This window comes from Pseudorasbora parva, chromosome 5, assembly GCF_024679245.1.
Source record: "Pseudorasbora parva isolate DD20220531a chromosome 5, ASM2467924v1, whole genome shotgun sequence".
Classification (NCBI taxonomy): Eukaryota; Metazoa; Chordata; class Actinopteri; order Cypriniformes; family Gobionidae; genus Pseudorasbora; species Pseudorasbora parva.
Window position 1 is genome coordinate 3,799,794 of NC_090176.1, and position 20,000 is coordinate 3,819,793.

Consider the following 20,000-nt stretch of genomic DNA (forward strand, 5'->3'; position numbering starts at 1 on the left):
GTTTATGACAGAGGAGCACTTGATGTGTGCCTAAACACAAGTCCTTTCCAAAGCATCTGGGAACGGCGCATGTGTCGCCAGGAGCAGAGTGGCGCAGCGGAAGCGTGCTGGGCCCATAACCCAGAGGTCGTTGGATCGAAACCATCCTCTGCTAAGACTTTCTCTTTTGTTTTTACTTATATAATGCTCTGTTCCTTGCTGAAGAAAAGCTGCCTCTGCTCAAAGCTAAAAACCCTTTGTTGCTTTCACCTGATCTCATTAATGACTTTTCTGGCAGAGGCACTTCATGTGTTACTTCATGTGTGCCTAAACGCAAGTCATTTTGAAAACACCTGTGAATGGGAGCTTTTCTATAACAAGCAGAGTGGCGCAGCGGAAGCGTGCTGGGCCCATAACCCAGAGGTCGATGGATCGAAACCATCCTCTGCTAAGGCTTCTTCTCTTATTTACATGCTTTATCCCAAATTAAGAGCAACTTCCATATCCCGCTTGTGAAAACCTGTAGCCTCTTGGTCCTGGAACTATAATAATACTGCACAATGTTCTGGAAAGCTGGTGTAGTAGTCGCTTGTTGAGAAATCTTTGTGTGTAGGACCTGTTTAAATGCCTCATTGACTGAGCCACCTGAATGAGATGGAGAATTAGAAGAGCAAGCGAGTCATACCCCAGTGGCCTGTCGAAGTAGCCGCTCAGTGGATCACTTTGTGTGCTGGCCATGTGTAAATGCCAAGCCTTTTGTTGCCACTGAAGCAGAAGTAATGGGGCACACGAGAGATGGGCTTTAACAGCCCCAGTCGCCTAATGGATAAGGCACTGGCCTCCTAAGCCAGGGATTGTGGGTTTGAGTCCCATCTGGGGTGGGTTTACAGCAGAGTGGCGCAGCGGAAGCGTGCTGGGCCCATAACCCAGAGGTCGATGGATCGAAACCATCCTCTGCTAAGACCACTTTACTTATTTACGTGTCTTGTTCCTATTTGAAGAAGAGCTAATGCACTTCTATTCTGAAGCCATAATCATTTTCACCAGATATCATCTGTGACTGAGGACCACTTTGTGTGTGCCTAAACGCAAGTCCTATTGAAAACACCTGTGAATTGGAGCTCTTCTATGGCGAGCAGAGTGGCCCGGTGGCCTGGTAAATTAATTGTTCATCTGGATTACTTTGTGTGCTGGCCTTGATTAAATACCAAGCCTATTGTTGTCACGGAATCAGCAGTAAATGGGGCATACAAGGGCTTATTTTTGACAGCCCCAGTGTCCTAATGGATAAGTCACTGGCCTCCTATGCCAATGTTTGTGGGTTCGAGTCCTGTCTAGGGTGGTTTTCAGCAGAGTAGCGCAGCGGAAGCGTGCTGGGCCCATAACCCAGAGGTCGATGGATCGAAACCATCCTCTGCTAAGTCTTCTTTACTTATGCAAATTCTCTGTCCCCACTTGAAGAAAAGCTGCCACAGGTCTATGCTAAAACCCTTTGTTGTTTTCATCTGTTCTCGTTTATGACAGAGGAGCACTTGATGTGTGCCTAAACACAAGTCCTTTCCAAAGCATCTGGGAACGGCGCATGTGTCGCCAGGAGCAGAGTGGCACAGCGGAAGCGTGCTGGGCCCATAACCCAGAGGTCGATGGATCGAAACCATCCTCTGCTAAGACTTTCTCTTTTGTTTTTACTTATATAATGCTCTGTTCCTTGCTGAAGAAAAGCTGCCTCTGCTCAAAGCTAAAAACCCTTTGTTGCTTTCACCTGATCTCATTAATGACTTTTCTGGCAGAGGCACTTCATGTGTTACTTCATGTGTGCCTAAACGCAAGTCATTTTGAAAACACCTGTGAATGGGAGCTTTTCTATAACAAGCAGAGTGGCGCAGCGGAAGCGTGCTGGGCCCATAACCCAGAGGTCGATGGATCGAAACCATCCTCTGCTAATGCTTCTTCTCTTATTTACATGCTTTATCCCAAATTAAGAGCAACTTCCACATCCCGCTTGTGAAAACCTGGAGCCTCTTGGTCCTGGAACTATAACAATACTGCACAATGTTCTGGAAAGCTGGTGTAGTAGTCGCTTGTTGAGAAATCTTTGTGTGTAGGACCTGTTTAAATGCCTCATTAACTGAGCCACCTGAATGAGATGGAGAATTAGAAGAGCAAGCGAGTCATACCCCAGTGGCCTGTCGAAGCAGCCGCTCAGTGGATCACTTTGTGTGCTGGCCATGTGTAAATGCCAAGCCTTTTGTTGTCACTGAAGCAGAAGTAATGGGGCACACGAGAGATGGGCTTTAACAGCCCCAGTGGCCTAATGGATAAGGCACTGGCCTCCTAAGCCAGGGATTGTGGGTTCGAGTCCCATCTGGGGTGGGTTTACAGCAGAGTGGCGCAGCAGAAGCGTGCTGGGCCCATAACCCAGAGGTCGATGGATCGAAACCATCCTCTGCTAAGACCACTTTACTTATTTACGTGTCTTGTTCCTATTTGAAGAAGAGCTAATGCACTTCTATTCTGAAGCCATAATCATTTTCACCAGATATCATCTGTGACTGAGGACCACTTTGTGTGTGCCTAAACGCAAGTCCTATTGAAAACACCTGTGAATTGGAGCTCTTCTATGGCGAGCAGAGTGGCCCGGTGGCCTGGTAAATTAATTGTTCATCTGGATTACTTTGTGTGCTGGCCTTGATTAAATACCAAGCCTATTGTTGTCACGGAATCAGCAGTAAATGGGGCATACAAGGGCTTATTTTTGACAGCCCCAGTGTCCTAATGGATAAGTCACTGGCCTCCTATGCCAATGTTTGTGGGTTCGAGTCCTGTCTAGGGTGGTTTTCAGCAGAGTGGCGCAGCGGAAGCGTGCTGGGCCCATAACCCAGAGGTCGATGGATCGAAACCATCCTGTGCTAAGTCTTCTTTACTTATACAAATTCTCTGTCCCCACTTGAAGAAAAGCTGCCACAGGTCTATGCTAAAACCCTTTGTTGTTTTCATCTGTTCTCGTTTATGACAGAGGAGCACTTGATGTGTGCCTAAACACAAGTCCTTTCCAAAGCATCTGGGAACGGCGCATGTGTCGCCAGGAGCAGAGTGGCGCAGCGGAAGCGTGCTGGGCCCATAACCCAGAGGTCGATGGATCGAAACCATCCTCTGCTAAGACTTTCTTTTTTTTTTTTACTTATATAATGCTCTGTTCCTTGCTGAAGAAAAGCTGCCTCTGCTCAAAGCTAAAAACCCTTTGTTGCTTTCACCTGATCTCATTAATGACTTTTCTGGCAGAGGCAATTCATGTGTTACTTCATGTGCACTTCATGTGTGCCTAAACGCAAGTCATTTTGAAAACACCTGTGAATGGGAGCTTTTCTATAACAAGCAGAGTGGCGCAGCGGAAGCGTGCTGGGCCCATAACCCAGAGGTCGATGGATCGAAACCATCCTCTGCTAAGGCTTCTTCTCTTATTTACATGCTTTATCCCAAATTAAGAGCAACTTCCATATCCCGCTTGTGAAAACCTGGAGCCTCTTGGTCCTGGAACTATAACAATACTGCACAATGTTCTGGAAAGCTGGTGTAGTAGTCGCTTGTTGAGAAATCTTTGTGTGTAGGACCTGTTTAAATGCCTCATTGACTGAGCCACCTGAATGAGATGGAGAATTAGAAGAGCAAGCGAGTCATACCCCAGTGGCCTGTCGAAGTAGCCGCTCAGTGGATCACTTTGTGTGCTGGCCATGTGTAAATGCCAAGCCTTTTGTTGCCACTGAAGCAGAAGTAATGGGGCACACGAGAGATGGGCTTTAACAGCCCCAGTGGCCTAATGGATAAGGCACTGGCCTCCTAAGCCAGGGATTGTGGGTTCGAGTCCCATCTGGGGTGGGTTTACAGCAGAGTGGCGCAGCGGAAGCGTGCTGGGCCCATAACCCAGAGGTCGATGGATCGAAACCATCCTCTGCTAAGACCACTTTACTTATTTACGTGTCTTGTTCCTATTTGAAGAAGAGCTAATGCACTTCTATTCTGAAGCCATAATCATTTTCACCAGATATCATCTGTGACTGAGGACCACTTTGTGTGTGCCTAAACGCAAGTCCTATTGAAAACACCTGTGAATTGGAGCTCTTCTATGGCGAGCAGAGTGGCCCGGTGGCCTGGTAAATGAATTGTTCATCTGGATTACTTTGTGTGCTGGCCTTGATTAAATACCAAGCCTATTGTTGTCACGGAATCAGCAGTAAATGGGGCATACAAGGGCTTATTTTTTACAGCCTCAGTGTCCTAATGGATAAGTCACTGGCCTCCTATGCCAATGTTTGTGGGTTCGAGTCCTGTCTAGGGTGGTTTTCAGCAGAGTGGCGCAGCGGAAGCGTGCTGGGCCCATAACCCAGAGGTCGATGGATCGAAACCATCCTCTGCTAAGTCTTCTTTACCTATACAAATTCTCTGTCCCCACTTGAAGAAATGCTGCCACAGGTCTATGCTAAAACCCTTTGTTGTTTTCATCTGTTCTCGTTTATGACAGAGGAGCACTTGATGTGTGCCTAAACACAAGTCCTTTCCAAAGCATCTGGGAACGGCGCATGTGTCGCCAGGAGCAGAGTGGCGCAGCAGAAGCGTGCTGGGCCCATAACCCAGAGGTCGATGGATCGAAACCATCCTCTGCTAAGACTTTCTTTTTTTTTTTACTTATATAATGCTCTGTTCCTTGCTGAAGAAAAGCTGCCTCTGCTCAAAGCTAAAAACCCTTTGTTGCTTTCACCTGATCTCATTAATGACTTTTCTGGCAGAGGCACTTCATGTGTTACTTCATGTGCACTTCATGTGTGCCTAAACGCAAGTCATTTTGAAAACACCTGTGAATGGGAGCTTTTCTATAACAAGCAGAGTGGCGCAGCGGAAGCGTGCTGGGCCCATAACCCAGAGGTCGATGGATCGAAACCATCCTCTGCTAAGGCTTCTTCTCTTATTTACATGCTTTATCCCAAATTAAGAGCAACTTCCATATCCCGCTTGTGAAAACCTGGAGCCTCTTGGTCCTGGAACTATAACAATACTGCACAATGTTCTGGAAAGCTGGTGTAGTAGTCGCTTGTTGAGAACTCTTTGTGTGTAGGACCTGTTTAAATGCCTCATTGACTGAGCCACCTGAATGAGATGGAGAATTAGAAGAGCAAGCGAGTCATACCCCAGTGGCCTGTCGAAGTAGCCGCTCAGTGGATCACTTTGTGTGCTGGCCATGTGTAAATGCCAAGCCTTTTGTTGCCACTGAAGCAGAAGTAATGGGGCACACGAGAGATGGGCTTTAACAGCCCCAGTGGCCTAATGGATAAGGCACTGGCCTCCTAAGCCAGGGATTGTGGGTTCGAGTCCCATCTGGGGTGGGTTTACAGCAGAGTGGCGCAGCGGAAGCGTGCTGGGCCCATAACCCAGAGGTCGATGGATCGAAACCATCCTCTGCTAAGACCACTTTACTTATTTACGTGTCTTGTTCCTATTTGAAGAAGAGCTAATGCACTTCTATTCTGAAGCCATAATCATTTTCACCAGATATCATCTGTGACTGAGGACCACTTTGTGTGTGCCTAAACGCAAGTCCTATTGAAAACACCTGTGAATTGGAGCTCTTCTATGGCGAGCAGAGTGGCCCGGTGGCCTGGTAAATTAATTGTTCATCTGGATTACTTTGTGTGCTGGCCTTGATTAAATACCAAGCCTATTGTTGTCACGGAATCAGCAGTAAATGGGGCATACAAGGGCTTATTTTTTACAGCCTCAGTGTCCTAATGGATAAGTCACTGGCCTCCTATGCCAATGTTTGTGGGTTCGAGTCCTGTCTAGGGTGGTTTTCAGCAGAGTGGCGCAGCGGAAGCGTGCTGGGCCCATAACCCAGAGGTCGATGGATCGAAACCATCCTCTGCTAAGTCTTCTTTACTTATGCAAATTCTCTGTCCCCACTTGAAGAAAAGCTGCCACAGGTCTATGCTAAAACCCTTTGTTGTTTTCATCTGTTCTCGTTTATGACAGAGGAGCACTTGATGTGTGCCTAAACACAAGTCCTTTCCAAAGCATCTGGGAACGGCGCATGTGTCGCCAGGAGCAGAGTGGCACAGCGGAAGCGTGCTGGGCCCATAACCCAGAGGTCGATGGATCGAAACCATCCTCTGCTAAGACTTTCTCTTTTGTTTTTACTTATATAATGCTCTGTTCCTTGCTGAAGAAAAGCTGCCTCTGCTCAAAGCTAAAAACCCTTTGTTGCTTTCACCTGATCTCATTAATGACTTTTCTGGCAGAGGCACTTCATGTGTTACTTCATGTGTGCCTAAACGCAAGTCATTTTGAAAACACCTGTGAATGGGAGCTTTTCTATAACAAGCAGAGTGGCGCAGCGGAAGCGTGCTGGGCCCATAACCCAGAGGTCGATGGATCGAAACCATCCTCTGCTAAGGCTTCTTCTCTTATTTACATGCTTTATCCCAAATTAAGAGCAACTTCCATATCCCGCTTGTGAAAACCTGGAGCCTCTTGGTCCTGGAACTATAACAATACTGCACAATGTTCTGGAAAGCTGGTGTAGTAGTCGCTTGTTGAGAACTCTTTGTGTGTAGGACCTGTTTAAATGCCTCATTGACTGAGCCACCTGAATGAGATGGAGAATTAGAAGAGCAAGCGAGTCATACCCCAGTGGCCTGTCGAAGTAGCCGCTCAGTGGATCACTTTGTGTGCTGGCCATGTGTAAATGCCAAGCCTTTTGTTGCCACTGAAGCAGAAGTAATGGGGCACACGAGAGATGGGCTTTAACAGCCCCAGTGGCCTAATGGATAAGGCACTGGCCTCCTAAGCCAGGGATTGTGGGTTCGAGTCCCATCTGGGGTGGGTTTACAGCAGAGTGGCGCAGCGGAAGCGTGCTGGGCCCATAACCCAGAGGTCGATGGATCGAAACCATCCTCTGCTAAGACCACTTTACTTATTTACGTGTCTTGTTCCTATTTGAAGAAGAGCTAATGCACTTCTATTCTGAAGCCATAATCATTTTCACCAGATATCATCTGTGACTGAGGACCACTTTGTGTGTGCCTAAACGCAAGTCCTATTGAAAACACCTGTGAATTGGAGCTCTTCTATGGCGAGCAGAGTGGCCCGGTGGCCTGGTAAATGAATTGTTCATCTGGATTACTTTGTGTGCTGGCCTTGATTAAATACCAAGCCTATTGTTGTCACGGAATCAGCAGTAAATGGGGCATACAAGGGCTTATTTTTTACAGCCTCAGTGTCCTAATGGATAAGTCACTGGCCTCCTATGCCAATGTTTGTGGGTTCGAGTCCTGTCTAGGGTGGTTTTCAGCAGAGTGGCGCAGCGGAAGCGTGCTGGGCCCATAACCCAGAGGTCGATGGATCGAAACCATCCTCTGCTAAGTCTTCTTTACTTATGCAAATTCTCTGTCCCCACTTGAAGAAAAGCTGCCACAGGTCTATGCTAAAACCCTTTGTTGTTTTCATCTGTTCTCGTTTATGACAGAGGAGCACTTGATGTGTGCCTAAACACAAGTCCTTTCCAAAGCATCTGGGAACGGCGCATGTGTCGCCAGGAGCAGAGTGGCACAGCGGAAGCGTGCTGGGCCCATAACCCAGAGGTCGATGGATCGAAACCATCCTCTGCTAAGACTTTCTCTTTTGTTTTTACTTATATAATGCTCTGTTCCTTGCTGAAGAAAAGCTGCCTCTGCTCAAAGCTAAAAACCCTTTGTTGCTTTCACCTGATCTCATTAATGACTTTTCTGGCAGAGGCACTTCATGTGTTACTTCATGTGTGCCTAAACGCAAGTCATTTTGAAAACACCTGTGAATGGGAGCTTTTCTATAACAAGCAGAGTGGCGCAGCGGAAGCGTGCCGGGCCCATAACCCAGAGGTCGATGGTTTGAAACCATCCTCTGCTAATGCTTCTTCTCTTATTTACATGCTTTATCCCAAATTAAGAGCAACTTCCACATCCCGCTTGTGAAAACCTGGAGCCTCTTGGTCCTGGAACTATAACAATACTGCACAATGTTCTGGAAAGCTGGTGTAGTAGTCGCTTGTTGAGAAATCTTTGTGTGTAGGACCTGTTTAAATGCCTCATTAACTGAGCCACCTGAATAAGATGGAGAATTAGAAGAGCAAGCGAGTCATACCCCAGTGGCCTGTCGAAGCAGCCGCTCAGTGGATCACTTTGTGTGCTGGCCATGTGTAAATGCCAAGCCTTTTGTTGTCACTGAAGCAGAAGTAATGGGGCACACGAGAGATGGGCTTTAACAGCCCCAGTGGCCTAATGGATAAGGCACTGGCCTCCTAAGCCAGGGATTGTGGGTTCGAGTCCCATCTGGGGTGAGTTTACAGCAGAGTGGCGCAGCGGAAGCGTGCTGGGCCCATAACCCAGAGGTCGATGGATCGAAACCATCCTCTGCTAAGACCACTTTACTTATTTACGTGTCTTGTTCCTATTTGAAGAAGAGCTAATGCACTTCTATTCTGAAGCCATAATCATTTTCACCAGATATCATCTGTGACTGAGGACCACTTTGTGTGTGCCTAAACGCAAGTCCTATTGAAAACACCTGTGAATTGGAGCTCTTCTATGGCGAGCAGAGTGGCCCGGTGGCCTGGTAAAATAATTGTTCATCTGGATTACTTTGTGTGCTGGCCTTGATTAAATACCAAGCCTATTGTTGTCACGGAATCAGCAGTAAATGGGGCATACAAGGGCTTATTTTTGACAGCCCCAGTGTCCTAATGGATAAGTCACTGGCCTCCTATGCCAATGTTTGTGGGTTCGAGTCCTGTCTAGGGTGGTTTTCAGCAGAGTGGCGCAGCGGAAGCGTGCTGGGCCCATAACCCAGAGGTCGATGGATCGAAACCATCCTCTGCTAAGTCTTCTTTACTTATGCAAATTCTCTGTCCCCACTTGAAGAAAAGCTGCCACAGGTCTATGCTAAAACCCTTTGTTGTTTTCATCTGTTCTCGTTTATGACAGAGGAGCACTTGATGTGTGCCTAAACACAAGTCCTTTCCAAAGCATCTGGGAACGGCGCATGTGTCGCCAGGAGCAGAGTGGCACAGCGGAAGCGTGCTGGGCCCATAACCCAGAGGTCGATGGATCGAAACCATCCTCTGCTAAGACTTTCTCTTTTGTTTTTACTTATATAATGCTCTGTTCCTTGCTGAAGAAAAGCTGCCTCTGCTCAAAGCTAAAAACCCTTTGTTGCTTTCACCTGATCTCATTAATGACTTTTCTGGCAGAGGCACTTCATGTGTTACTTCATGTGTGCCTAAACGCAAGTCATTTTGAAAACACCTGTGAATGGGAGCTTTTCTATAACAAGCAGAGTGGCGCAGCGGAAGCGTGCTGGGCCCATAACCCAGAGGTCGATGGATCGAAACCATCCTCTGCTAATGCTTCTTCTCTTATTTACATGCTTTATCCCAAATTAAGAGCAACTTCCACATCCCGCTTGTGAAAACCTGGAGCCTCTTGGTCCTGGAACTATAACAATACTGCACAATGTTCTGGAAAGCTGGTGTAGTAGTCGCTTGTTGAGAAATCTTTGTGTGTAGGACCTGTTTAAATGCCTCATTAACTGAGCCACCTGAATGAGATGGAGAATTAGAAGAGCAAGCGAGTCATACCCCAGTGGCCTGTCGAAGCAGCCGCTCAGTGGATCACTTTGTGTGCTGGCCATGTGTAAATGCCAAGCCTTTTGTTGTCACTGAAGCAGAAGTAATGGGGCACACGAGAGATGGGCTTTAACAGCCCCAGTGGCCTAATGGATAAGGCACTGGCCTCCTAAGCCAGGGATTGTGGGTTCGAGTCCCATCTGGGGTGGGTTTACAGCAGAGTGGCGCAGCGGAAGCGTGCTGGGCCCATAACCCAGAGGTCGATGGATCGAAACCATCCTCTGCTAAGACCACTTTACTTATTTACGTGTCTTGTTCCTATTTGAAGAAGAGCTAATGCACTTCTATTCTGAAGCCATAATCATTTTCACCAGATATCATCTGTGACTGAGGACCACTTTGTGTGTGCCTAAAAGCAAGTCCTATTGAAAACACCTGTGAATTGGAGCTCTTCTATGGCGAGCAGAGTGGCCCGGTGGCCTGGTAAATTAATTGTTCATCTGGATTACTTTGTGTGCTGGCCTTGATTAAATACCAAGCCTATTGTTGTCACGGAATCAGCAGTAAATGGGGCATACAAGGGCTTATTTTTGACAGCCCCAGTGTCCTAATGGATAAGTCACTGGCCTCCTATGCCAATGTTTGTGGGTTCGAGTCCTGTCTAGGGTGGTTTTCAGCAGAGTGGCGCAGCGGAAACGTGCTGGGCCCATAACCCAGAGGTCGATGGATCGAAACCATCCTCTGCTAAGACTTTCTTTTTTTTTTTTACTTATATAATGCTCTGTTCCTTGCTGAAGAAAAGCTGCCTCTGCTCAAAGCTAAAAACCCTTTGTTGCTTTCACCTGATCTCATTAATGACTTTTCTGGCAGAGGCAATTCATGTATTACTTCATGTGCACTTCATGTGTGCCTAAACGCAAGTCATTTTGAAAACACCTGTGAATGGGAGCTTTTCTATAACAAGCAGAGTGGCGCAGCGGAAGCGTGCTGGGGCCATAACCCAGAGGTTGATGGATCGAAACCATCCTCTGCTAAGGCTTCTTCTCTTATTTACATGCTTTATCCCAAATTAAGAGCATCTTCCATATCCCGCTTGTGAAAACCTGGAGCCTCTTGGTCCTGGAACTATAACAATACTGCACAATGTTCTGGAAAGCTGATGTAGTAGTCGCTTGTTGAGAAATCTTTGTGTGTAGGACCTGTTTAAATGCCTCATTGACTGAGCCACCTGAATGAGATGGAGAATTAGAAGAGCAAGCGAGTCATACCCCAGTGGCCTGTCGAAGCAGCCGCTCAGTGGATCACTTTGTGTGCTGGCCATGTGTAAATGCCAAGCCTTTTGTTGCCACTGAAGCAGAAGTAATGGGGCACACGAGAGATGGGCTTTAACAGCCCCAGTGGCCTAATGGATAAGGCACTGGCCTCCTAAGCCAGGGATTGTGGGTTCGAGTCCCATCTGGGGTGGGTTTACAGCAGAGTGGCGCAGCGGAAGCGTGCTGGGCCCATAACCCAGAGGTCGATGGATCGAAACCATCCTCTGCTAAGACCACTTTACTTATTTACGTGTCTTGTTCCTATTTGAAGAAGAGCTAATGCACTTCTATTCTGAAGCCATAATCATTTTCACCAGATATCATCTGTGACTGAGGACCACTTTGTGTGTGCCTAAACGCAAGTCCTATTGAAAACACCTGTGAATTGGAGCTCTTCTATGGCGAGCAGAGTGGCCCGGTGGCCTGGTAAATGAATTGTTCATCTGGATTACTTTGTGTGCTGGCCTTGATTAAATACCAAGCCTATTGTTGTCACGGAATCAGCAGTAAATGGGGCATACAAGGGCTTATTTTTTACAGCCTCAGTGTCCTAATGGATAAGTCACTGGCCTCCTATACCAATGTTTGTGGGTTCGAGTCCTGTCTAGGGTGGTTTTCAGCAGAGTGGCGCAGCGGAAGCGTGCTGGGCCCATAACCCAGAGGTCGATGGATCGAAACCATCCTGTGCTAAGTCTTCTTTACTTATACAAATTCTCTGTCCCCACTTGAAGAAAAGCTGCCACAGGTCTATGCTAAAACCCTTTGTTGTTTTCATCTGTTCTCGTTTATGACAGAGGAGCACTTGATGTGTGCCTAAACACAAGTCCTTTCCAAAGCATCTGGGAACGGCGCATGTGTCGCCAGGAGCAGAGTGGCGCAGCGGAAGCGTGCTGGGCCCATAACCCAGAGGTCGATGGATCGAAACCATCCTCTGCTAAGACTTTCTTTTTTTTTTTTACTTATATAATGCTCTGTTCCTTGCTGAAGAAAAGCTGCCTCTGCTCAAAGCTAAAATCCCTTTGTTGCTTTCACCTGATCTCATTAATGACTTTTCTGGCAGAGGCAATTCATGTGTTACTTCATGTGCACTTCATGTGTGCCTAAACGCAAGTCATTTTGAAAACACCTGTGAATGGGAGCTTTTCTATAACAAGCAGAGTGGCGCAGCGGAAGCGTGCTGGGCCCATAACCCAGAGGTCGATGGATCGAAACCATCCTCTGCTAAGTCTTCTTTACTTATGCAAATTCTCTGTCCCCACTTGAAGAAAAGCTGCCACAGGTCTATGCTAAAACCCTTTGTTGTTTTCATCTGTTCTCGTTTATGACAGAGGAGCACTTGATGTGTGCCTAAACACAAGTCCTTTCCAAAGCATCTGGGAACGGCGCATGTGTCGCCAGGAGCAGAGTGGCGCAGCGGAAGCGTGCTGGGCCCATAACCCAGAGGTCGTTGGATCGAAACCATCCTCTGCTAAGACTTTCTCTTTTGTTTTTACTTATATAATGCTCTGTTCCTTGCTGAAGAAAAGCTGCCTCTGCTCAAAGCTAAAAACCCTTTGTTGCTTTCACCTGATCTCATTAATGACTTTTCTGGCAGAGGCACTTCATGTGTTACTTCATGTGTGCCTAAACGCAAGTCATTTTGAAAACACCTGTGAATGGGAGCTTTTCTATAACAAGCAGAGTGGCGCAGCGGAAGCGTGCTGGGCCCATAACCCAGAGGTCGATGGATCGAAACCATCCTCTGCTAAGGCTTCTTCTCTTATTTACATGCTTTATCCCAAATTAAGAGCAACTTCCATATCCCGCTTGTGAAAACCTGGAGCCTCTTGGTCCTGGAACTATAATAATACTGCACAATGTTCTGGAAAGCTGGTGTAGTAGTCGCTTGTTGAGAAATCTTTGTGTGTAGGACCTGTTTAAATGCCTCATTGACTGAGCCACCTGAATGAGATGGAGAATTAGAAGAGCAAGCGAGTCATACCCCAGTGGCCTGTCGAAGTAGCCGCTCAGTGGATCACTTTGTGTGCTGGCCATGTGTAAATGCCAAGCCTTTTGTTGCCACTGAAGCAGAAGTAATGGGGCACACGAGAGATGGGCTTTAACAGCCCCAGTGGCCTAATGGATAAGGCACTGGCCTCCTAAGCCAGGGATTGTGGGTTCGAGTCCCATCTGGGGTGGGTTTACAGCAGAGTGGCGCAGCGGAAGCGTGCTGGGCCCATAACCCAGAGGTCGATGGATCGAAACCATCCTCTGCTAAGACCACTTTACTTATTTACGTGTCTTGTTCCTATTTGAAGAAGAGCTAATGCACTTCTATTCTGAAGCCATAATCATTTTCACCAGATATCATCTGTGACTGAGGACCACTTTGTGTGTGCCTAAACGCAAGTCCTATTGAAAACACCTGTGAATTGGAGCTCTTCTATGGCGAGCAGAGTGGCCCGGTGGCCTGGTAAATGAATTGTTCATCTGGATTACTTTGTGTGCTGGCCTTGATTAAATACCAAGCCTATTGTTGTCACGGAATCAGCAGTAAATGGGGCATACAAGGGCTTATTTTTTACAGCCTCAGTGTCCTAATGGATAAGTCACTGGCCTCCTATGCCAATGTTTGTGGGTTCGAGTCCTGTCTAGGGTGGTTTTCAGCAGAGTGGCGTAGCGGAAGCGTGCTGGGCCCATAACCCAGAGGTCGATGGATCGAAACCATCCTCTGCTAAGTCTTCTTTACCTATACAAATTCTCTGTCCCCACTTGAAGAAAAGCTGCCACAGGTCTATGCTAAAACCCTTTGTTGTTTTCATCTGTTCTCGTTTATGACAGAGGAGCACTTGATGTGTGCCTAAACACAAGTCCTTTCCAAAGCATCTGGGAACGGCGCATGTGTCGCCAGGAGCAGAGTGGCGCAGCAGAAGCGTGCTGGGCCCATAACCCAGAGGTCGTTGGATCGAAACCATCCTCTGCTAAGACTTTCTCTTTTGTTTTTACTTATATAATGCTCTGTTCCTTGCTGAAGAAAAGCTGCCTCTGCTCAAAGCTAAAAACCCTTTGTTGCTTTCACCTGATCTCATTAATGACTTTTCTGGCAGAGGCACTTCATGTGTTACTTCATGTGTGCCTAAACGCAAGTCATTTTGAAAACACCTGTGAATGGGAGCTTTTCTATAACAAGCAGAGTGGCGCAGCGGAAGCGTGCTGGGCCCATAACCCAGAGGTCGATGGATCGAAACCATCCTCTGCTAAGGCTTCTTCTCTTATTTACATGCTTTATCCCAAATTAAGAGCAACTTCCATATCCCGCTTGTGAAAACCTGGAGCCTCTTGGTCCTGGAACTATAATAATACTGCACAATGTTCTGGAAAGCTGGTGTAGTAGTCGCTTGTTGAGAAATCTTTGTGTGTAGGACCTGTTTAAATGCCTCATTGACTGAGCCACCTGAATGAGATGGAGAATTAGAAGAGCAAGCGAGTCATACCCCAGTGGCCTGTCGAAGTAGCCGCTCAGTGGATCACTTTGTGTGCTGGCCATGTGTAAATGCCAAGCCTTTTGTTGCCACTGAAGCAGAAGTAATGGGGCACACGAGAGATGGGCTTTAACAGCCCCAGTGGCCTAATGGATAAGGCACTGGCCTCCTAAGCCAGGGATTGTGGGTTCGAGTCCCATCTGGGGTGGGTTTACAGCAGAGTGGCGCAGCGGAAGCGTGCTGGGCCCATAACCCAGAGGTCGATGGATCGAAACCATCCTCTGCTAAGACCACTTTACTTATTTACGTGTCTTGTTCCTATTTGAAGAAGAGCTAATGCACTTCTATTCTGAAGCCATAATCATTTTCACCAGATATCATCTGTGACTGAGGACCACTTTGTGTGTGCCTAAACGCAAGTCCTATTGAAAACACCTGTGAATTGGAGCTCTTCTATGGCGAGCAGAGTGGCCCGGTGGCCTGGTAAATGAATTGTTCATCTGGATTACTTTGTGTGCTGGCCTTGATTAAATACCAAGCCTATTGTTGTCACGGAATCAGCAGTAAATGGGGCATACAAGGGCTTATTTTTTACAGCCTCAGTGTCCTAATGGATAAGTCACTGGCCTCCTATGCCAATGTTTGTGGGTTCGAGTCCTGTCTAGGGTGGTTTTCAGCAGAGTGGCGTAGCGGAAGCGTGCTGGGCCCATAACCCAGAGGTCGATGGATCGAAACCATCCTCTGCTAAGTCTTCTTTACCTATACAAATTCTCTGTCCCCACTTGAAGAAAAGCTGCCACAGGTCTATGCTAAAACCCTTTGTTGTTTTCATCTGTTCTCGTTTATGACAGAGGAGCACTTGATGTGTGCCTAAACACAAGTCCTTTCCAAAGCATCTGGGAACGGCGCATGTGTCGCCAGGAGCAGAGTGGCGCAGCAGAAGCGTGCTGGGCCCATAACCCAGAGGTCGATGGATCGAAACCATCCTCTGCTAAGACTTTCTTTTTTTTTTTACTTATATAATGCTCTGTTCCTTGCTGAAGAAAAGCTGCCTCTGCTCAAAGCTAAAAACCCTTTGTTGCTTTCACCTGATCTCATTAATGACTTTTCTGGCAGAGGCACTTCATGTGTTACTTCATGTGCACTTCATGTGTGCCTAAACGCAAGTCATTTTGAAAACACCTGTGAATGGGAGCTTTTCTATAACAAGCAGAGTGGCGCAGCGGAAGCGTGCTGGGCCCATAACCCAGAGGTCGATGGATCGAAACCATCCTCTGCTAAGGCTTCTTCTCTTATTTACATGCTTTATCCCAAATTAAGAGCAACTTCCATATCCCGCTTGTGAAAACCTGGAGCCTCTTGGTCCTGGAACTATAACAATACTGCACAATGTTCTGGAAAGCTGGTGTAGTAGTCGCTTGTTGAGAACTCTTTGTGTGTAGGACCTGTTTAAATGCCTCATTGACTGAGCCACCTGAATGAGATGGAGAATTAGAAGAGCAAGCGAGTCATACCCCAGTGGCCTGTCGAAGTAGCCGCTCAGTGGATCACTTTGTGTGCTGGCCATGTGTAAATGCCAAGCCTTTTGTTGCCACTGAAGCAGAAGTAATGGGGCACACGAGAGATGGGCTTTAACAGCCCCAGTGGCCTAATGGATAAGGCACTGGCCTCCTAAGCCAGGGATTGTGGGTTCGAGTCCCATCTGGGGTGGGTTTACAGCAGAGTGGCGCAGCGGAAGCGTGCTGGGCCCATAACCCAGAGGTCGATGGATCGAAACCATCCTCTGCTAAGACCACTTTACTTATTTACGTGTCTTGTTCCTATTTGAAGAAGAGCTAATGCACTTCTTTTCTGAAGCCATAATCATTTTCACCAGATATCATCTGTGACTGAGGACCACTTTGTGTGTGCCTAAACGCAAGTCCTATTGAAAACACCTGTGAATTGGAGCTCTTCTATGGCGAGCAGAGTGGCCCGGTGGCCTGGTAAATGAATTGTTCATCTGGATTACTTTGTGTGCTGGCCTTGATTAAATACCAAGCCTATTGTTGTCACGGAATCAGCAGTAAATGGGGCATACAATGGCTTATTTTTTACAGCCTCAGTGTCCTAATGGATAAGTCACTGGCCTCCTATGCCAATGTTTGTGGGTTCGAGTCCTGTCTAGGGTGGTTTTCAGCAGAGTGGCGCAGCGGAAGCGTGCTGGGCCCATAACCCAGAGGTCGATGGATCGAAACCATCCTCTGCTAAGTCTTCTTTACTTATGCAAATTCTCTGTCCCCACTTGAAGAAAAGCTGCCACAGGTCTATGCTAAAACCCTTTGTTGTTTTCATCTGTTCTCGTTTATGACAGAGGAGCACTTGATGTGTGCCTAAACACAAGTCCTTTCCAAAGCATCTGGGAACGGCGCATGTGTCGCCAGGAGCAGAGTGGCACAGCGGAAGCGTGCTGGGCCCATAACCCAGAGGTCGATGGATCGAAACCATCCTCTGCTAAGACTTTCTCTTTTGTTTTTACTTATATAATGCTCTGTTCCTTGCTGAAGAAAAGCTGCCTCTGCTCAAAGCTAAAAACCCTTTGTTGCTTTCACCTGATCTCATTAATGACTTTTCTGGCAGAGGCACTTCATGTGTTACTTCATGTGTGCCTAAACGCAAGTCATTTTGAAAACACCTGTGAATGGGAGCTTTTCTATAACAAGCAGAGTGGCGCAGCGGAAGCGTGCTGGGCCCATAACCCAGAGGTCGATGGATCGAAACCATCCTCTGCTAATGCTTCTTCTCTTATTTACATGCTTTATCCCAAATTAAGAGCAACTTCCACATCCCGCTTGTGAAAACCTGGAGCCTCTTGGTCCTGGAACTATAACAATACTGCACAATGTTCTGGAAAGCTGGTGTAGTAGTCGCTTGTTGAGAAATCTTTGTGTGTAGGACCTGTTTAAATGCCTCATTAACTGAGCCACCTGAATGAGATGGAGAATTAGAAGAGCAAGCGAGTCATACCCCAGTGGCCTGTCGAAGCAGCCGCTCAGTGGATCACTTTGTGTGCTGGCCATGTGTAAATGCCAAGCCTTTTGTTGTCACTGAAGCAGAAGTAATGGGGCACACGAGAGATGGGCTTTAACAGCCCCAGTGGCCTAATGGATAAGGCACTGGCCTCCTAAGCCAGGGATTGTGGGTTCGAGTCCCATCTGGGGTGGGTTTACAGCAGAGTGGCGCAGCGGAAGCGTTCTGGGCCCATAACCCAGAGGTCGATGGATCGAAACCATCCTCTGCTAAGACCACTTTACTTATTTACGTGTCTTGTTCCTATTTGAAGAAGAGCTAATGCACTTCTATTCTGAAGCCATAATCATTTTCACCAGATATCATCTGTGACTGAGGACCACTTTGTGTGTGCCTAAACGCAAGTCCTATTGAAAACACCTGTGAATTGGAGCTCTTCTATGGCGAGCAGAGTGGCCCGGTGGCCTGGTAAATTAATTGTTCATCTGGATTACTTTGTGTGCTGGCCTTGATTAAATACCAAGCCTATTGTTGTCACGGAATCAGCAGTAAATGGGGCATACAAGGGCTTATTTTTGACAGCCCCAGTGTCCTAATGGATAAGTCACTGGCCTCCTATGCCAATGTTTGTGGGTTCGAGTCCTGTCTAGGGTGGTTTTCAGCAGAGTGGCGCAGCGGAAGCGTGCTGGGCCCATAACCCAGAGGTCGATGGATCGAAACCATCCTCTGCTAAGACTTTCTTTTTTTTTTTTACTTATATAATGCTCTGTTCCTTGCTGAAGAAAAGCTGCCTCTGCTCAAAGCTAAAAACCCTTTGTTGCTTTCACCTGATCTCATTAATGACTTTTCTGGCAGAGGCAATTCATGTGTTACTTCATGTGCACTTCATGTGTGCCTAAACGCAAGTCATTTTGAAAACACCTGTGAATGGGAGCTTTTCTATAACAAGCAGAGTGGCGCAGCGGAAGCGTGCTGGGCCCATAACCCAGAGGTCGATGGATCGAAACCATCCTCTGCTAAGGCTTCTTCTCTTATTTACATGCTTTATCCCAAATTAAGAGCAACTTCCATATCCCGCTTGTGAAAACCTGGAGCCTCTTGGTCCTGGAACTATAACAATACTGCACAATGTTCTGGAAAGCTGGTGTAGTAGTCGCTTGTTGAGAAATCTTTGTGTGTAGGACCTGTTTAAATGCCTCATTGACTGAGCCACCTGAATGAGATGGAGAATTAGAAGAGCAAGCGAGTCATACCCCAGTGGCCTGTCGAAGTAGCCGCTCAGTGGATCACTTTGTGTGCTGGCCATGTGTAAATGCCAAGCCTTTTGTTGCCACTGAAGCAGAAGTAATGGGGCACACGAGAGATGGGCTTTAACAGCCCCAGTGGCCTAATGGATAAGGCACTGGCCTCCTAAGCCAGGGATTGTGGGTTCGAGTCCCATCTGGGGTGGGTTTACAGCAGAGTGGCGCAGCGGAAGCGTGCTGGGCCCATAACCCAGAGGTCGATGGATTGAAACCATCCTCTGCTAAGACCACTTTACTTATTTTCGTGTCTTGTTCCTATTTGAAGAAGAGCTAATGCACTTCTATTCTGAAGCCATAATCATTTTCACCAGATATCATCTGTGACTGAGGACCACTTTGTGTGTGCCTAAACGCAAGTCCTATTGAAAACACCTGTGAATTGGAGCTCTTCTATGGCGAGCAGAGTGGCCCGGTGGCCTGGTAAATTAATTGTTCATCTGGATTACTTTGTGTGCTGGCCTTGATTAAATACCAAGCCTATTGTTGTCACGGAATCAGCAGTAAATGGGGCATACAAGGGCTTATTTTTTTTACAGCCTCAGTGTCCTAATGGATAAGTCACTGGCCTCCTATGCCAATGTTTGTGGGTTCGAGTCCTGTCTAGGGTGGTTTTCAGCAGAGTGGCGCAGCGGAAGCGTGCTGGGCCCATAACCCAGAGGTCGATGGATCGAAACCATCCTCTGCTAAGTCTTCTTTACTTATACAAATTCTCTGTCCCCACTTGAAGAAAAGCTGCCACAGGTCTATGCTAAAACCCTTTGTTGTTTTCATCTGTTCTCGTTTATGACAGAGGAGCACTTGATGTGTGCCTAAACACAAGTCCTTTCCAAAGCATCTAGGAACGGCGCATGTGTCGCCAGGAGCAGAGTGGCGCAGCGGAAGCGTGCTGGGCCCATAACCCAGAGGTCGATGGATCGAAACCATCCTCTGCTAAGACTTTCTTTTTTTTTTTTACTTATATAATGCTCTGTTCCTTGCTGAAGAAAAGCTGCCTCTGCTCAAAGCTAAAAACCCTTTGTTGCTTTCACCTGATCTCATTAATGACTTTTCTGGCAGAGGCAATTCATGTGTTACTTCATGTGCACTTCATGTGTGCCTAAACGCAAGTCATTTTGAAAACACCTGTGAATGGGAGCTTTTCTATAACAAGCAGAGTGGCGCAGCGGAAGCGTGCTGGGCCCATAACCCAGAGGTCGATGGATCGAAACCATCCTCTGCTAAGGCTTCTTCTCTTATTTACATGCTTTATCCCAAATTAAGAGCAACTTCCATATCCCGCTTGTGAAAA

At 47.1% G+C, this 20,000-nt stretch overlaps 13 non-coding genes across 13 annotated transcripts; all 13 read left to right on the forward strand.

Annotated features, from left to right (window-relative positions):
- Nucleotides 1-787: 787 nt before the first annotated feature.
- Nucleotides 788-860, forward strand: trnar-ccu (transfer RNA arginine (anticodon CCU)). Its single transcript has one exon. It is a non-coding gene; the product is annotated as a tRNA-Arg (tRNA).
- A 1,419-nt stretch (nt 861-2,279) lies between these two features.
- On the forward strand, nt 2,280-2,352 carry trnar-ccu (transfer RNA arginine (anticodon CCU)). The gene has a single exon. It is a non-coding gene; the product is annotated as a tRNA-Arg (tRNA).
- Nucleotides 2,353-3,782: 1,430 nt separating this feature from the next.
- On the forward strand, nt 3,783-3,855 carry trnar-ccu (transfer RNA arginine (anticodon CCU)). The gene has a single exon. It is a non-coding gene; the product is annotated as a tRNA-Arg (tRNA).
- Nucleotides 3,856-5,284: 1,429 nt separating this feature from the next.
- Nucleotides 5,285-5,357, forward strand: trnar-ccu (transfer RNA arginine (anticodon CCU)). The gene has a single exon. It is a non-coding gene; the product is annotated as a tRNA-Arg (tRNA).
- A 1,419-nt stretch (nt 5,358-6,776) lies between these two features.
- On the forward strand, nt 6,777-6,849 carry trnar-ccu (transfer RNA arginine (anticodon CCU)). Its single transcript has one exon. It is a non-coding gene; the product is annotated as a tRNA-Arg (tRNA).
- A 1,419-nt stretch (nt 6,850-8,268) lies between these two features.
- trnar-ccu (transfer RNA arginine (anticodon CCU)) lies at nt 8,269-8,341 on the forward strand. Its single transcript has one exon. It is a non-coding gene; the product is annotated as a tRNA-Arg (tRNA).
- Nucleotides 8,342-9,760: 1,419 nt separating this feature from the next.
- On the forward strand, nt 9,761-9,833 carry trnar-ccu (transfer RNA arginine (anticodon CCU)). The gene has a single exon. It is a non-coding gene; the product is annotated as a tRNA-Arg (tRNA).
- A 1,183-nt stretch (nt 9,834-11,016) lies between these two features.
- On the forward strand, nt 11,017-11,089 carry trnar-ccu (transfer RNA arginine (anticodon CCU)). The gene has a single exon. It is a non-coding gene; the product is annotated as a tRNA-Arg (tRNA).
- Nucleotides 11,090-13,042: 1,953 nt separating this feature from the next.
- On the forward strand, nt 13,043-13,115 carry trnar-ccu (transfer RNA arginine (anticodon CCU)). The gene has a single exon. It is a non-coding gene; the product is annotated as a tRNA-Arg (tRNA).
- Nucleotides 13,116-14,534: 1,419 nt separating this feature from the next.
- On the forward strand, nt 14,535-14,607 carry trnar-ccu (transfer RNA arginine (anticodon CCU)). The gene has a single exon. It is a non-coding gene; the product is annotated as a tRNA-Arg (tRNA).
- A 1,429-nt stretch (nt 14,608-16,036) lies between these two features.
- Nucleotides 16,037-16,109, forward strand: trnar-ccu (transfer RNA arginine (anticodon CCU)). Its single transcript has one exon. It is a non-coding gene; the product is annotated as a tRNA-Arg (tRNA).
- A 1,419-nt stretch (nt 16,110-17,528) lies between these two features.
- trnar-ccu (transfer RNA arginine (anticodon CCU)) lies at nt 17,529-17,601 on the forward strand. The gene has a single exon. It is a non-coding gene; the product is annotated as a tRNA-Arg (tRNA).
- Nucleotides 17,602-18,784: 1,183 nt separating this feature from the next.
- On the forward strand, nt 18,785-18,857 carry trnar-ccu (transfer RNA arginine (anticodon CCU)). The gene has a single exon. It is a non-coding gene; the product is annotated as a tRNA-Arg (tRNA).
- Nucleotides 18,858-20,000: the final 1,143 nt, after the last annotated feature.